Consider the following 13328-nt stretch of genomic DNA (forward strand, 5'->3'; position numbering starts at 1 on the left):
TCTTTTCAAGTTAAGAACCTTTCTGTATCAGCGTTGTTAATTCTCATTTTATTCCAGCTCTCATGATTTTTCTTATCTTTTTTTTTTTTCTGAAAGCTCTAGCTTCCAGAGACGTGTGACTATGTAAAAATCACATTTTTTTTTTTTACTTTCAAAGTAAAATTATTGTTCTCTTGGTTATAATAAAATATGACCTGAATGAACTTCAAAATAAATAAAAAGAGCTAAAATTTAAAATCTATTTAAAATTACATTTTTTTAAAAGGTAATTTATTTGTTATTAAAAGCGGACCTGAGATTTTTTGAAGACTTGTTATTGGCAAACTTCTATCTCCCTACAGCTGCCAGCTTGGAAATCTTTTCTTACCCATGACTGGCAGATATTGAGAGAACAGAAAATGAGTATGCAGTCTCCCAGTTGGCTTTCTGTGAATTATTTATAGATGACAGAAGCATTAGAGAAGTCCAGGCAGCTGGACTATGTGTAAGACTTTCAGTGAATGATTTCATTTAGAATGTTGTTTAAGGGAGATAATGTAATTAATGTAGTTGGGAGATGAGAAATCTCACACATTGCATCTGGAAGTTTCTCCTCAGGAAATCGTTGTAGCTTGCTGTTCCTGTCAAGCAGGGTAATGTGCCTCTAAACCGCCTTTGACAGAAAACATATCACTGTGTCAGCAGAACCAGAAAAATGACAAAACATACACAATGTGGAAGAGTGAATGCCAATGTCTTTGCACTAAGAAAACACACTCATATAAAAAAAAGAAACCTAGATCAGCTGGAAACTTGTAAAGTGCATCAAAGAAACAGCCTGAGCCAAGAAGATGTTCCATTGGTTCTTTTAATAGGTAAATAAAACACTTTGAATAAGCGAGAAATATCAGTATTAGGCACAGAAAGCCACTACGGCAGGTAATAGGTTTTGGGTTGGTTTGTTTTGGTTTTTTTTTCTTTCCATTGTATCTGTCAGTCTGCAGTGAAAAAGAAAAGAAATCTGACAACAAATATATACATTTCCAGATTGATTATAATCTTAAATATATAAACCTGGATACTCAAAAGTCTCCAGAAAAAATAATCTGGTTTTAACTCTTATTTGGCTGTTGACTGTCCTGCCTTTCAAGTCACATTTTCAAGCTTTTACTATTAGCCATGAATCCAGAAACTTAAACAAACTTAATTGCAAAGAAACATTCAAGATTTGAAAAAAAAAATTAAAATAAGAATACTCTGCTCAAGGGTCAATGGCTCACTTCCTTCAAAATGAAACAACCCCATCCAGTTCTAAGTTCTACTAAAGCTAAACAAATGCTCTATGCATACAGTTTTTAATCTGTGGAAATTATATTAAAGAGGAGTAACTATATGATAGTCACTTGTGCAGACATGTCTCTGAGAGGATGGAACTTGGGTATACCATTAATTCAAATTAATTATGCACAGAAAGAAAAATATTTTGCATCTTTATATGGAAAGAAAAAGGTAGAAATAGCCTACTGGAAATCTCCCTCAAAAGGATGTTATTTCTGTATTAATTACTATTAACAAATGTAATTAGTATTGGTTACCATAAAAATAGCTGGAAATGGCTGCCTACTGCTCTGCTATGGGACTATGGAAATATAGTATCTCTAAAACATAACAACGAAACATATGTCATATCTTAAAGAGAGATTCTTGTTTTTAAAGACTTGAAAACAATTTCAAATCATTACCTAAGTAAAATTAGTCCTACTTATGATACAGTTACTACAACATTATCTTTCAATCTGCTGTTTTTAATAGAGGGACTTGCAGAAATCATTAACTAATGTAATTTCTTATGTTCTTTAAATGCTGTTTTAACTTCCTCTGCAACAAGAGGACAAGAAATCATTGCTCTGTTTAACCAGATCTTTGAAAGAGCAAAGGTTTAAAAAATAAATAAAATTAGTCTAAAGGAAATGACACATTATTTTAAGTAGCAATCTTACATTTCAGAGTGAGTCTTTAATAAAAAATTTAGTCATTTTAGTAACAATGGTAATTGTATTTAATAATACTTAGCTTACATTTTATGATTTCAGACTGTATTCATCCTGCTTAAACATATTCAGAGCTCTCTTGTAACAATCCTCATTTGTTATAACCAAAAGATGGCAGCACTCCATGCAGTATACATAGCTTTCCACTGTTATTTCTATTCACAGATCTCTTTGCAAATTCCATTTTATAGTGCTGTATTTTAAGTTATCCTAGACAGAGAACTATTTAGGAAGCTTTCAAATGAGAACATATGCTTATTAATTTGGGAATGTTAACATGGGTTTGGAAAGCTTAAAAATAAATTCCTTTAAGTTTAGTTTCTTTAGTATAGTTCCAGACTATTAACCATTGGTATTAGATAAACAGAACTGACAAGCTCCAACCTGAAGCATATTTTAGAGAAACTCATTGTCCTTTTCTGGGGACTTAAACACCAGATAGTTTGTCCCATATAGGTCTCCTGACTCTTTTCACCATTTTTTTCCTTCTTTTTTTTTTTTTCATATCTTATTTTTGCTGTTCTCCTTTTCCTCCTTGCCCTGTCTCATTCTTTACTGTTCCCTGGTCTCCTGTTGGCCAGACCTCAGCATTTGTGCCCAACACCAGCTTCCTGATGTAAACACCTCCTTTATTGTATATCACTATCCCTCCTGTGGCCAGAGTTGCTATATGTTATCTAATGTCTACCCACTATTGTACCCGCAGTGGTCTGAATCCACTTTCCTCTGTAAGATTGAACATAGAACGAGGCAGCTCTTACCCAGTGATAACAGAGTTTGATGGAGGTAGATGTTCAGTGACTGTGTGGCTGTGACTGTGTCATGTAATACAGAAGCATGAATGAGGAGGCTGATGACTTCAAAACATACTCTTTGCTATTTGGAATTAAGTCAAGAGAAGTCAAAGGGACATATAGAAAGGTCACTAAGAAAGCAGGATTTTTAGTTTGGTTTAAAAGGTGAAATTAAGAACTGAACTGTTATGCAGAACAAATCAAGAGGGAAAAAGGGATGTAGGAAAAGAAACCAAGACTTTACTGTTCAAAAGGAGGAAAAATGTGAAAGGGCTGAGAAATGAACAGCACAAATTCTGCACAGTCACCATAAAAAGTGCCAAAGACTTCATGATTGCTGTGGTCCTAAACAAGAGGATAAAACAATGAAATACTTCCTTATATTTCCTTTGGCAGAAAAATAGAACCATTAGGCAGATGGATGTAAGAGCCATGGCCCATATGCAAAATTTTGAAAATATACAAAAACTTAATAATAAATGATTACCTATGCCCTACCTTATTCCCATGCAGATACCTCCAAATAAATGAGAGAAATCCTTCCAAATGGCACAGGCTGCTAAGCTGTAAAAGGAACAGGTGAAAGTGACCGAGAAGCCTAAGTGTCGTGTAGAACAAGCTCATCCAAGAGAATCCCAGAGGCAAGGCAGAGATAGGTCAATCCAAAACATAATTCATTGTACATACACTGTAAAGCTGCATGGGGGAGTAAGAAAAATGTATGGAAAATGAGCTTCAGTGCAAGGAGTATGAGAAGTAGAGTGGCTTCAAAACTGAATTTGCAGCTATGTAATATATGAAAAAGAATCAAAATAATGTTGATGTGAGAGACGCCAATATGTGTAAGGAGCCACATTGTTGGGTTTGGGGTTTTTTTTGCTTGTTGTTTTGTCATCTACATTTTCCTACTGACTCTAATTAGAGTCAAGCCTAATTCTATTAGTTTCTGATACTTATGCTTACCTGTACTTGTGGTTGCTGATGATTTTCAGAACTGTGTTACCATGTGCATTAAGTTAGGATACTGGGATCTGTCACGTGTAATTCTTCCTTTCTGTCTTCTCTTCCACTCTGGAGTTCTGACTTTACAAGTTCTGACTTTATAAGGAATTTTTTTAAGAGGCCATGCTGAAGAAGGGTGATTTGCAGGCATTTCCACTTTGAAGCTGGTTCCGTTTAATAAGCTAACAAGTTTTTTGACCTTAAAAACTGTTGCATGGCTGACCTGAAATCCAAGGCCTTGGGAAAGGGGAAGTAGAAAGAGGGCTAACCATTAATATTCTGGGACCTTAGGGTATTTTAATGTAATCTATTTGGAGTAGTTCCTTCGCTATCTGGAAACTGCTGTGTTTCATGACATGATTTCTAGTGATAAAGAGCCTCACAGGAAAGCAATAAAAGGACCTAATAGTAGCTTTCCTTTTTTATATAGAAATAAATATTAACAACTAATCAATATCAATTAACAGCTTCGTTTTCCATAGAATATATAAAAAGCTAGCAACAATGTGAAGTAGAAAATTCAAAATGGTGAAATGCTAATTATGTTTAGTAAGAGGATTCTGTAGATAGGAAGGAGATACCACACTATGAAAAAATGTAGTGATCCAAAAATCAAAGGTACATGAAATTTCTCGCTGGCTGGAAGCTGCTTTATGTAACAAGATGGTACAGGCAGTAGATCTGGTGATAATGTTTAAGAATAGTTTAGGAAAATTGGGACAAGGAAAGAACTTAAGCCATATTCCAGATAATGCAATCAACTTTTCCAGAACAGAAGGATGTAATAGAGCAAGATGCCTCTGGAGTTAGATCTTTGCATGTGTCATGGGTGAAAATACTAACTGAGTGCTATACTTACCTATACTTGCTGTATCTTGTGTAACTGTGATCACACTCTGAAATGTTAAGAATTAATCTGAGGACAAAAAAATTGAGGTCTTCCTAAGTAGCAAATAAAATTATTGCTAGCATTAAGGATGAATTCATGTGAAGTCCAACACTGGAAATTTTCATGTGCTGAGATGCAATGCATTTCTATGCAATACAAATATATTTCTATCATATATTTCTATGAAATTTATGGAATAAGATATACTTTCATTGTATTTCTATACGAGTATAGCAGGTGACCTCCTGACTGTACAGGAAGAGAATATCAGAGAACCAAATGAAGCAGAAGAATGTTGCAGTCATGCTCCATGTAATAGTGGCCATTAGCCCTGGGAGCAATTAGCTCTTCTAATCCTTAACATTTAAATTCTCAGAAAATGCCCAGCATTTAAGAATATCAGCACGTGAAAAGAAACCAGAGAGCAGGCTGTGATGAGAGAAATAGGAAAGTCAGTTCAATTTATGCAGCATCGCTTTACCATTATGTTGAATAAAGTGCATTTTAATTTTTAATCAACTTTGAGTCCACTCTCTATTGTAACTCAGCACAAGATAAATGAAACAAGTATTGTATTGCAAAGTGACCCTTTCTTGAAAAGACAATTGTGCTATAAATCCTGAAGTACATGCTGTGTAAACCTACTTTTATTCCTGAATTTTATTCCTGAAGCCCTTTCAATACTTGCTGTATGTAATATAACTTTCACCAATTTACCCACATCAGTAGTTGTGGTAGTAGTAATCAGTAAAGACAATTCCTTGTGGAGGTATTTAGATAGAAGATAATAAGAGAGGGTTTAGCAAACATTCATTAACATAGGGACCTTCAATACCTTTACATAATCTCTGTAAGATTGTCCACCTTCTGCTACACTTCCTTTCGGTTTCCATACATAGTATTACAAAATAAATCTGTGTGCCATGGTCTGTACATTGATTTTCCCCAAATTGCCCTCACGTGTTTCAAATGTAGATGTCAGCCGTGCAAAGCTCACTGAAATTTTTAATCTCAACAAAAATAAAGCTCTCTGTTAATATGATCTCTTTCTTTCCTATCTGCCTTCTCTAATAGAGAAACAAAAAGTGGAAAGCACTTTGTTTTAGTTTTGGGGTGAATGAGGATAAATACTTCAGATTTTAAAATTAAATAAAATCTTGGGAAATGTTACTGAGCTTTCCTCTACAAGCTTTTCTAAATTTCCCTTTTTAAGCTTGGGGATCAACAGTTTATTATTGACTCTTTATTTCACTGCATAGGTATCTGTAAGTATTTTTTATGTAAAATACCTATCCCCAGAAATTTTAGTTTCAACAGACAGTTATTAGTTTATTTTTTTCAAGTGAAAATTACCCAAACTGTAAAGATTGCCTAATGAATAAGTTACTGGTTTGTGATTTAGGAGATTCAGATTTAGGGTCAGACTACGGCTTTCTGTGAAGTTCTGTGAAAACCTGAACAAGTCCATTGAACTGTCAATAAGAAACTTAGGAACAATAGGAACTGAATAAGAAACTTCTGTTTCCTGTTTGTACCTTTTGGGTAGTAATTGCAGTTTTTGCTATGCTGACACATTAACAACATAGCCAAATGCCAAGCTTTAAAAAAAAATATCACAGGGATATGTAAAAATCATTATGAAAATCCATACTTTTTGTTAGTACTTGTGGTCTGTTTTTTGAATCTTTAAGTTGTGAAATTCTCCCCCATAGACACAAAGAGTGGAAAAGTAATTTTAGATTATTTGTTTCTGAAAGACAATAAAATCTAGAACCTTCACACAACTTCAGACACTAGGGCTATAAAAACCCACTATCTGTGACTACACTTATGAAGTATTTGCACTTGATGACAGCGATATCTGTTCATAGTGTGGCACACATGGTCTGGCCTGTATCATCCTTGGCACCTGTGGGAACAATTACCATAGGGAAAATGTGGTCGTGAAAGTATGCTGTGCCAAACTGTATGTGGCCACAGAGCCAATGAGTTTAGTCTTTGAGTGACTGAGCAAGCCCTGAGCACGTTTGTAATTTCTTCCTTTTGGTTTAGTTAGCAAAAATAGCAATTTGGGTTTTTTGTGGGGGAAAAAACCCCAAACCCCTCAACATTGTTTAGAAACAGACTCCTCTCATGGAAAACAATGTATCAGTTGTAGTAGAAAAGTAGTATTTTACCCCAACTGGCCAGTTTTAAAAAACCCACCTTGACTTTTTTTTTTATGTTGTGCTTAACCTCACAACAGCAATATGTGCCCTTGTGATCAAAAGGCATGTTTACTGTAATTCTCTAATAGCTTATGCAAGCTTTTTCTTGCTCCCTGCAGCTTCTTGGAATGCAGAAACGTGTTTGTTTATTTGTCTGAGCAACTCTGATACCACAACCTCCTGCCAGCATTCTCTAAGTTGGCTGCCCATAACAGTAGAATAATTTCAAGATGGCACTGTTAGTTTTTAAAGACTTAAAAAAATTGTTATAAGGTAGGTCTGTTTGAGGTTTCCCTCCTCTAGCTATGCTAATCTTCTTAGGCATTTTGGTGTTACCTCTTAAGTTAGGCAAGTGAGAGTATACTTTAGGTTTAGTAAGCATGGAATTGAAAACATATTTCTCTCTGGCACTTTTCAGGTCCTGCTTGCCCTTTCTTAACAACATCTGGTCAATTGGTCACTTGGAGGGTGTTAAGAAACAACTACTTTAGCTGGGTTGTTTTTTACAAACAGACTCTTCAAATCTCATGTGTTGTCCTTTCTTTCATGAGCTATGATTGATATTCTTCTCACTATACACATAAAATTTATTGACCACATTTAGGTTTTTTCCCTGGTTCTGCTTTGCATGAATATACTGAAATGAAAAGGTTTGTTTCCAGATCAAATGACTGGAGTACTGCAGTGCAACTTTTCATATGGAGTATCCTCAGACAGTTTCAATGTTGTCATTCCAGAGTTGAAGAATCTCAGAATCATAGAATCATAGAATCATTTAGGTTGGAAAAGACCTTTAAGATCATTGAGTCCAATTGTCAACCCAATGCCACCAGAAGGAAAAAGAGAACAAATAGTAATGAAAAAAACATGAGCTACAGAATTCCTATTAAAGAGGGCAGCTTTTTGCCCAGCTGCCATCAAGTAGGTACACAGTGTGTAAGAAATATAAGCAGAAGTGTTACACCAGAGGCAGCTCTAATGCAGCTTGTTTAAGCATAGAAAATGAATCCATGGCAGCTCAGCTTCACTGCAAGTTTTGCAATGCAGAATTGGGACTCTGAGTACTCAGGACGTTCAGCTTCGATCCCAGCATATCCATAGGCAAGATTACAGCTAAATCACTTACACTGACCTGTACTGGAATCAAAACTCCTTTTGCTGAGCTGCTAAACCAGAGGTACTGGAAGGAAAAGTAAATGCACCAGCCCGTGGAGCTGCTTGATGAATACAAGGAGCAGGCCAATGCTAGATGGGCAGACAAAGTGGAAAATAAAACTAGAACAAACTGAATTTTAAACTCTGGTCCACCGAGGTAGTGGCAGAAAGGGCAATACTTCACCTGAATTCTGCAACGTAGGTACATAGCATCATGGATGTCAGCAGAAATCTCACACATTTGGTCATTGTAACACAGCCTTACAGCATGAAGAAATAGTTTTACAGGCAATTCATTTTTACTTGCTAATACCTTTTTAGGCATAACCACTTCCATCTCTGCTACTACAGGATTCATGTGATACACTCTGATCTTAGTGCTTTGCTCTATTTATGGAAGTTGATCATAAACACCAAAATAAAGAATTATGTCTTTGTTGGAATGCATCATTACTTTCCATTCCATTATGAAAGCAGAAAAACTGTATCCCCTCTGCATAAAGAAACTGGGATTGGTTGTGTTTTTTAAAAATATTAAACTAAGTAGTAGATAGTACTTTTGCCTAATGTGAATTTGCACTTAAAGTATAGAAATATCTTGTTTATTACTGAAAACCTACCCTGATATTATATACATCTTATATACACTACATATGTATTATATATACCTTACTAATACTTGTCAAGAAAGGTTTGATATCTGTACATCCAATAATTGAAGTTCATTTTAATTATTAGCAGTGATATGAGCATGTAAACATCTAATCAACAGTCTCTGAAATGACATTCATCTGAAAGCCTGAAATATCCTTCATGCTACCCTCATAAACATCAGCCTTAGCAATTATTAATGTGTGGGACATGAGACAATTTAATCCCCAGTTGAACCCAGCACTTGATGCAAAAGAACAACAGTAATATCTATTATGCCTCTTTGCATCAATTGTTAATGATCCATTTTACTAAATGAAGAGCACACTTACTGCATGTACTTGTCCTGAAAATGGAAAATCTACCACCACATATAGGCTTAACAACTGAATTCAATCAGCAAGTATAAAATGAATGAAACAGACCAAATTTTTCCCTTCACTTGGCAGAAGCCATTGAGTTCTACCTGTGTAAAGAAAAGCAACATCTTCTCTATGTTATTGGTGCTTATACTTCTGCTCTCTCAAAAGTGAGGATTTAGTCACCAAGCTGCATTTAAGGTTAACCCTGCTGAAAACATTGACAGCTGATACTTACAATATATTTTCTCTTATTATTATATCAAACTGAAAGTAAGTAGAAAGATTGAAACACTTGAGAGCTAAAGAAGGAATAAAAGTATTTTTATAAGGCTGGGGGATTAAATATACAAATTCTACCTTGTATAGAGCAGTACATGGAATAAATATGCTGTGCCCCTTCAGATCTCAAGATAGCTGACCCTTATGTATAGAAGTGTTGAAAGAAAACACTTGTGCTATTCTGTCAGACTGAGGTCTGGCCTAGCCTCTGCTACAGCCATGAAAAGGCACACTTACTCAATGATTTTCTGTAGGAAATTGCTGCTTATAAGACTAATGCTAAGACTGACATAAAACCAGAGCTAAGGAAAATCTTAACATCTGAAAGAACACGCCAGTCAAAATCCCAAAGATAAGGCTTCTGCTGGACTAATTAAATTGGAGGCTATTTGGCACAGCCTTTAGGGAAACCACCCTTAGTGGGATCATTTGGAAGCTTTAAGAGGCAAGGTAAGAGAGGAAATCTGGTTCTTTAAAATGAGAAGTGGCTGCAGTAGCAGAGCATGCTGGAAGGAAATTAAGTGGAGCAGAATAAATGTGAAAAAGTGAAGAATAAAACGTATAAGAATGTAGTTCTGAGGGAAAAGATGTAAGGGAGAAACATGAGTAAAGGACTTGACTAGTGTGAATTTGCACAATCATGGGAGAAGAAAGTTTTAAAAAGTGCTGGCGAGTCACTTTGCAGACTCACCGGCACATTAGGATTTCGGGATTCAATGAGGCTTGGTGATGTGCACTGTGGCTGTGACAAAGTGAAAGTGGTTCTGCACACATGCACTGGAGTACATTACATCTAGTCTGTGTGTTTGTGCTTTTAGGTACGTCAGAAAACCTCTTGTACCTTTATTTTGTGCTGTGATTAGTTCAAGGCTTATTGGAAACCTATCTGATCTCAATTTTTGTTTACTTTTGTATTTTGTCTTTATGACACTTCTAATTATATGCTCTTGAGTTCTTTTTCTGCTTGTTTTCTGTTCTGCAAAACACAATATTAGCTCTTCAAAAATCCATTTATTTCTACTAGCTAGCACTAAACCACTTATTGGTTGTGTCACAAATAAGTAGACTCTCATTAGCCCATCCTTTAATTGTTCAGATTCCTGAAACTTATTTAGACTACTGCTGCATTGTCAATGGTCAGTGACTCCATCTGAGAGCAGACTTTGTGTGAGAAAATCAGCCTTGCCCAAGTGGTGTAGAAGACTTATACAGGGTGAATAGTCAGACAAGACTACTACCTTGCACTTGCACAGTTTCCGTGTCTCACTTCCTCCATCTGCCAAATGCTACCAGAACAGCTGAGTCTGGCACAAGCAGTTACAGGGTGACAGAGGCCATGGTGCCATGCAGAGTGTGTTCAAAGTAATCGGAAAGCATGTTCTGTGGCCAAGGCCCCAAGACCTTATAACCGTCACTGGTGATCCAAGGCACAGGACATTTCCATGGTGAGAAGAAAAGTGGTTGAAAAGTATGCCTTTTCCAGAATCCTGATTTTTTTAAGTAATAGAAATGGCTGAAAGTTTGCAATCTGCATCATGTTTCTGCTGAAAAATTGACAATTGCAAAAAAAGAATTGTTTCCTTCTGTTGTGGAGACCAGGACTTAACACCCTCTTATTTTTCACCAGTAGTACTTCTACCAGAACAAGCATGGAATTACCATGACTGTTTCCTTCAGTTTCCTTTCAGAGCAAAGGAGCAAATGTCTTAAATTTATCCACTTTTGACAGGTAACTGGACTATAACTATTCAACATGATCAGACATATAAATGGTTAGTTAGTGGATTGCCATATGAAGCAATCTAAAATGTGATGAGTTTATGTGAAGTAAGTCAGGAAAATAAAGATGCCACAGATGGGCTGACCATGGTTTAGCTGGTGCAAGCTCTCCAGAATTTATATTGTTGTTTAGCACTGATAGCTACACTGTTTCCCTTTAGCTTCTCCAGGTATATACTTTATAATATATGCAAAAGGTGGTTTACCTGTCTTAAAATATCTGAGTATTTATGCTGCATATAACGGCATTAGGTTTACAGTCTATCTCTTTGTTGTTCAGCCTGGTCTTCTCTCACTTGCTATGGATCTCATGTTAGGTCTTCAATTACAGATTTCAGGGAATTGGGGTTTATCTTTGAATGTGACTCAGCAATTCATGAATACATAACCTTGTCAGAACAGCTGAAGCGTGTCTCTTACCTGCTCTGTGGGATGTGCTAAAGACTTTTTTCATAAAATGAGAATTTGTTAAAGTGTGACTCCAATACAGTAAAAACCACCATATAGAACTGACCTTGGAAGTGGTATTGTTTTACAAATTGTTAAGTGGTTAATGCTATATTTTGTTTTGGATGCCTTTAGAAAAGACCTGGTCATCTGAAGTCAACCAGAACTTTAACTTAATTCTTTTCAATTTTGTAACATTTTATTTAATACAAAGTTAAGAATAGCTGAATTGAGAACATTTCACAAGGAAATGTTCTAATTTTTCATGAGTTGTTTTGACACTGTTTGACAGTGTTTTTCCCTTCACCAGTGAAACTTCAGCAGAGTTGACACAAGAGGCTGCTTGTACTTACCCAGCAGCTGAATCCTGAATTGCCATGGCTTAAAGCTAAGCTTGAATGGTTTCACTGCCACTCATACCTGAGCTTGCTGTAGTTAAGTCCACACTTTTTCATTTGTACAAGAGATTTAATGGTGTTGCTGGCAACTAAGAGAAAGATCTCTTAATAAGGCATTTCTAGCATTTCCTGTAACCTACTATAGGTTTCAAAAATGAACTTGTACTGAATTGTGAATCTCTTTCAGTCATACTCTCATGGTGCCACAGAAATGTCTCTGAGTGTAGATGAAGGCAGGTCAAGAATTTACTAGAAGAAACTCTGTCCTGCTGAAAACTTGTCTTTTGCATAGTTTTGTAGCTTTTCTTTTCCCTCCTGTGAGAACATTTGTTCTCATGGGTGGTGGTTTACTACCAATAATGAATGCCACAGAAGGTTGCATATGTCAGATTTCAATTTGGTCAAGATAACTTACATAACTGCTACTATCATCTCTCTGCAAAAAGGAGATAAAGTAACTTCTGCCTTCCATCACTACCAATGTCACTAATATTGGTATTAGCATTATCATCACTGTAGCTTTTTGCAAGGTCAGGATCAAATTTAAGTTCTTTCCTAAAGCAGTAATGCAAATTGGACCAATCTCTCTGGAAAAGCCTGGGAATGCAGGATATCTAGCCTTAGTAGGCTGTGCCTATGCTTTTGTGGCTTCAGAGTCTGTATATAAGCCAAGAACACTTTCTCTGGTGGGAGAGGGCATGGTAAGCACAGTAAAGACAAACCGACAATATAGAAATAATTTAAAGAAAGTTGTACTAATCATCAAAACCCAATAATGGATGAAAAAAAATCAGTCCACACATGATATTTTTTAAACCTAGCAATTTTTAAGCCAAGTCTTATATGATCTGTGAAGGTTTGGGCTAGCAATGCTATTAGTATTTTCAGAAGCCCATGCTAACTTTCTAGTTAAGGGTGGAAATGCACCTAAGAAAATTGTTTTAGGTGAATTAACAGCTTGCAATAAATATGAGGGGAGACAAAGATATGGCTGCTAGACATTGACTCCAGGAAACGTTTCCATCCATAGCTCAATTGGAAAACCTAAACACAGTTTAAATTTTGTGTTCCTAATTTTTAGCAGCAATTCTTTGCAGTTCATTCTCTGCTGTGTTTTATTTTTTTATTATGTGATTGTGAATCTGTGAGTGCGAATAAGGAGTAATAAAGTAGAAAGTTCAACTTTATATCAGCTCTTAATTGGAAGCAATGGAGTCATCTGCAAAAGTCTCCACCAGACTGGGACAGAGATAATACAGTAAAAAAATATTGTCCACTTTGGTGCTAAGGGTGAATATACGAAGATATAGTCGGGAGTAATTTCACTGAGCAAAG

Source organism: Accipiter gentilis, chromosome 4, assembly GCF_929443795.1.
Source record: "Accipiter gentilis chromosome 4, bAccGen1.1, whole genome shotgun sequence".
NCBI lineage: Eukaryota > Metazoa > Chordata > Aves > Accipitriformes > Accipitridae > Astur > Astur gentilis.